Raw genomic sequence first — 5,612 nt, 5'->3', positions numbered from 1 at the left:
TATTCAACTATTTTAAGGAAAAGACGAACCAATGAGGAAACATTTGGGAAATAGAAAAATGGGAAAATGCAAAAAATGCAAATGAAAATTTCAGAATCCAAAAATAAAACATATGAATTGAAAATCTCCCTGGATAAGTTTAACATCAGATTACACACACAGAAGAAATATCAGTGAACTTGAACACATGGCATAAAAACTTTCCAAACTGAAGCATACAGAGAAAAAAGCCTGGAAAATTGTTAACAAAGTCTCAGTGATCTATTGAACTATATCAGGCCATCTGCTATATGTGAAAATCAAATTCCTGGGCCAGCCCAGTGGCGCACTTGGTAGAGTGCGGCGCTTGGGAGCTCAGCAGCGCTCCCGCCGAGGGTTCGGATCCCATATAGAGACCGGTCTGCTCACTGGCTGAGCGTGGTGTGGGTGCGACACCGAGGGTTGCGATCCCGTTACCGGTCACGAAAAAAGACAAAAAAGGAAAAAAAAAAAAATCAAATTCCAAGAGAAGAGGTAAGAAAGATTGAGACAGAAAAATATTTGAATAATGGTCACAATATAGCATTTGAATAATGGTCAAAAAATTTTAAATTTCCAAATATAAACCCACAGGTCCATGAAGCTTCAAGAACCCCAAGAAGGATAAAAATAAATATAAACCTGCCAAAGAACTTCATAATTAAATTTCTGAAAGTCAATGGAAAAAATATTAAAAGCAGATAGAGAAAAAACATGAATTACATAGAGAAGCAATGATAAGAATAACCTCTGACATCAGAAGTAATGAAAGTAAGAACACAGTGTCACAACCATTTATAGTGATGAAAGAAGAAAAAAATCTGTCAAACTGGAATCTATGTTAAGAAAAAATAGCCTTCAAAAATAAAGGTGAAGTAAAGATATTTCCAGCAAATAAGGCTCGGAGAATTCATGGCCAGTACACATGCTCTACAGGAAATGTTAAAGAACTTGCTCAAACTGAAAGAAAATTATGCCACATGGACACATGGATGAATAAATGGAGGAATAAGGAATAAAGTACTAGAAGAGGTAAATATGGAGGTAAATGTAAAAGTCTGTTTTCCTCATTTCTTAATTTCTTTAGAGGATAATTGTTTAAAGAAAAAAATTAAATGTATTGCAGGGTTTATAATGAATGTAGAATGTATGTGAAAAATAGCACAAAGAATGGGGAGAATGAAAACATACTCCCATAAGTTTCTTAAATTAGATGTGAATTTGTATTATTTAAAGACAGAGTATGATAAGTTAAAGATGAACATTCTAAATCCTAGAGCAACCATTATCATTATAAAACACTGAATATGTACAGATAATAGGCCAACATGAATACTGAAAAGTACTCAAATAATCCGAAAGGTGGGGAAAGAAGAAGATAAGAACAAAGAATATATGAAAGAAAAAGAAAACAAAAAGCAAAATAGTAGATTAAAACTAGCAATATAAAATTATATTAAATGTAAATTGATTAGATATTCTAACTAAAAGACAGAGGTTGTCAGACCATATGTTTTAAAAAGCAGGACCCAATTATATGAGAATATATGAAAGAAAAAGAAAACAAAAAGCAAAATAGTAGATTAAAACTAGCAATATAAATTTATATTAAATGTAAATTGATTAGATATTCTAACTAAAAGACAGAGGTTGTCAGACCATATGTTTTAAAAAGCAGGACCCAATTATATGCTGTTTAAGAGATGCTCATTAAATAAATGACAGAGAAGTTTAATGTATAAGGATCTAAAGACATATACCATGCAAACACTAATCCTATGAAAACTTATACAAACACTGATTATTATGAAAGCTGGAATCTTTCATAATCTTAATCTCAAATAACATATTAAGATATTAATCATAATTTTAATATCAAACAACAGACTTCAGGATAAGAAGATTACCATAGATAAAGAGGGACATTTTATTATGATAAAAGGGTCAAGTCATCAAAAAGACACAGACATAATCATAAGTGTATATGTACTTAGTAACACAACTTCAACATACACAAAACAAAACTGACAGAACTGAAAGGAGAAACAGAAATCCAAAATTATATTTAGAGATTTCAACACTTACTCTCAATAATTAATAGAACAAATAGAAAATAGTAAAGCTACAGAAGACTTGAACAACACTATAACCAACTCACTCTTTTGACATTTACAGAACTCTAATTGAATAATTGCAGAATACATTTTCTTTTCAAGTGAGTGTGGAAGATTCATCAAGCTCTCTGACTGAAATTTAACTAAAATTGAATTCAGTAATAGAAAGACATCTGGAAAATTCCCAAGTATTTGGAAATTAATCAACATACCTAATTAACCCATGGATTAAAGAAGAAGTTACAAAGAATATTAGAAAATATCTCAAACTAAAGGATAGTGAAGACCCATCATATCGAAATTTGTGGGATTCAGACAAAGCAGTGATTAGGAGGAAAGTTATAAATCTAAATAATTTCTGCTAAAGAAGAAGATTTTTAAAAGAAGAAAGATTTAAAATCAATAATTTGAGCTTCTACTGTTAGAAGTTAGAAAAAAAATGAGCAAACCAAACCCAATGTAAGTAGAAAAAGGAGGAAAAAATAAACAGCAGAAATCAACTAAATAAAAATCAGATGATTAATAAAGCAAATAAATTAAACTAAAAGCTTTTTTTGTAAAGATTAATAAAATTGTTAATCCATAGCTACACTGACCAAGAGACAGAGGGAAAAAAAGAGTGAACACACATTATTAATATCAGAAATGAATAAGGAGACTTAACAATAAAGCCTACAGACATTAAAAGATTAATAAAGGAATGTTTCTGAAACTTTATGCCTATAAATTTGAATACCTAGAGGAAATGGACCATTCCTTAAAAGACACTGTTAAAGAAATTGAATTTATAATTTAAAGTCTTTTCATTAAAAAAAAAACCCTCCAGATCTAGATAGCTTCACTGGTAAATTCTATCAAATACAGAGGGAAGAAATAATATCAATTTTATGTAAACTTTTTCAGAAATTAGAAAAGGGAACACCTCCGCTCATTTTATGACAGAATTACTCTGCTATCAAAACCAAATAAAAGGGGCTGGCCAGTTAGCTCAGTTGGTTGGACTATGATGCTGATAACACCAACGTCCGGAGTTCAATCCTTGTACCGGTCGGCTATGAAAACAAAACAAAACAAAAATAGGTAGATACATTATAAGAAAAGAAAACTGCAAATATTGCTGGAAAAGAAAGTGCAAAATTTATACCAAAATAATAACTAATTGAATTAACCAATGTATAAAAAGGATATTACATCATCACAAAGTTTTCTGAGGCATGCAAGTTTAGATTAACATTCTAAAATCAATTGATGGTATTCACCACATTAACAGAAAAAAAAGGAGAAAAGCTACATAACCATCTCAACAAATGCAGAAAAGCCATTTGGCAAAATTCTCTACCCATTCATAATAAAATTTTCAGTAAACTAAGAATGGAGGAAAAATTTCTTCAACCTGATAAAGGACATCTGAAAAATCTGCAGCTAACAGCATTCTTAACAGTGAAAAACTGAATGCTTTCCCCTTATATCAAGGCTGTCCACTCACTATTTTTATTCACTATTTTCCTGGAGGTTCTAGTCAATGCAATGAGAAAAGAAAACTAAATAAAAAGCATACATATTAGAAAGGAAGAAGTAAAACTGTCTTTATTCACAGATTAGAGATTGTATTAATAAGAAATGGATACGGAAAATGTGGTATATCTACACAATGGAATACTACTCAGCTATAAAAAAGAATGAAATACTGCCATTTGCAACAACATGGATGGACCTTGAGAGAATTTAGTGAAACAAGTCAGGCACAGAAAGAGAAATACCACATGTTCTCACTTACTTGTGGGAGCTAAAAATAAATAAATAAATACACACACACACAAAACCGGGGAGAGAGGGGAAGAAGACATAATATTACAATTCCTTGAAGTTGATACAACAAGTATACAGAAAGGACATCGTTGGGAGGGAGGGGGGAGAGGGAGGAGGGAGGGAGATTTCGGTAATGGGCCATGATAATCAACCACATTGTATATCGACAAAATAAAATAAAATAAAAATATAAAAAATAAAAATAAAAATTCTCCATAGGATTTAAACAAGACACAATGTCTCACAACAAAAACACTCCTCAGTAATCAATAAAACAAGCAGACAGAAAATCAGCAAGGTACTGGCCAGCCAGAAAAAAAAAAATTAACAAGAGCACACTATTTAAAAAACAAATCAACCACCATAAAAGAACTGAAATCACACAAAGGATGTTTTCTGAACATAATGGACTTAAAATAAAAATTAATTACAGAAAGATTACAAAATGCTAATGAAAGAAATCAAGAAAAATCTAAATAATTAAACATGTTATGTTCGTGGATTGGAATGCTTAGGATGTCAATTCTCCCCAAATTTCCTGCCCCTTTCCTACAAATGTAAACCCACCAACATCATCCACACTGAACATTAAGGGCCTATTTGTGCCCTATGCTGTCTGCTAAAACTGCTCAATAACTGAGCACCTACTTTTAGACCTGGCCCTAGGCTTTGGTGGATAAATACGAGCAGCTTATGATCTTCTTGGGGACACAAAACATGAATATACAAAACACATGAGAGAACAATAATAAACATGATTAAATAAGATGTTGCCTAAGAATATGTCATGGATGAGGTAAGTTTTATCCTGGGCCTTGGAGGAGGATTGGATTTACACAGAGCAAGGGTAGCTTTAAATTTTTACTATTTCCTTATACTGGCCAGCTGCCAAAATAAATAAATAAATAAATAAATAAAAATAAACAAACAAATAAATAAATAAAATTTTTACTATTTTCCACCAAGGATCTCATACTGTAAAAAAAATTTTTGCCTTCCAAACAAATACCTGACAAAATATATTAACCAATTTGTTTTCCAATTTTTTTATTATCAAAAAAATTAAACTGCTTATTAGAATTTTTTTATTAGCAGGATGATCTCACTTAAGTTGATATTGTTACAGCCAAAAAGCAAGATGATTTGACTTCTTTAGTTGGCCTTTATGACCTCAATGAAGGCAAAGGTATGATTTTTAAAATACAAAAAACATTTTTTGTTTTCCTGTGGATGTACATACTTGTTATAGCAAAAAAATAAAAAAGAAACAAACAAAAACCCTACAAACTAATAAAAATAACTACATCTTTTTTTTTCCAAATGAAATTAAGGTTTATTAATATTATTATTTTAGTACATTCTATAAAGTTGCTGCAGAGCAGCTGGAAGGGAGGTGGAGAGGAGAAAGGGGAAGGAAATGAGATGGAAGGAGGAGGAAGGAAGAGGGGAGGGATCGAGGCCTGTCGCACCCCCCTCATTCCCACAGGGGAGACCAGGGGGCTTACAGCAGTGGCTTAGTCATTGCCAGGCTGGGTGCAGATGTCAGGGGGTATGGCAAAAGCCCTTGCCCCCCACCACCCCAGCTCAAGAACCCAGCTCAAGGGCCCTTCTTGTTGCAACTCGGTGGCTGTCACTGGGCTAGCAGCACATGTCGGGGGTGTGACCAAGGCC

The sequence above is a fragment of the Galeopterus variegatus genome, unplaced genomic scaffold (genome assembly GCF_000696425.1).
Source record: "Galeopterus variegatus unplaced genomic scaffold, G_variegatus-3.0.2 Scaffold1596, whole genome shotgun sequence".
Classification (NCBI taxonomy): Eukaryota; Metazoa; Chordata; class Mammalia; order Dermoptera; family Cynocephalidae; genus Galeopterus; species Galeopterus variegatus.
The sequence above is the reverse complement of the archived record's forward strand: the minus strand, read 5'-3'. Positions refer to the sequence as shown.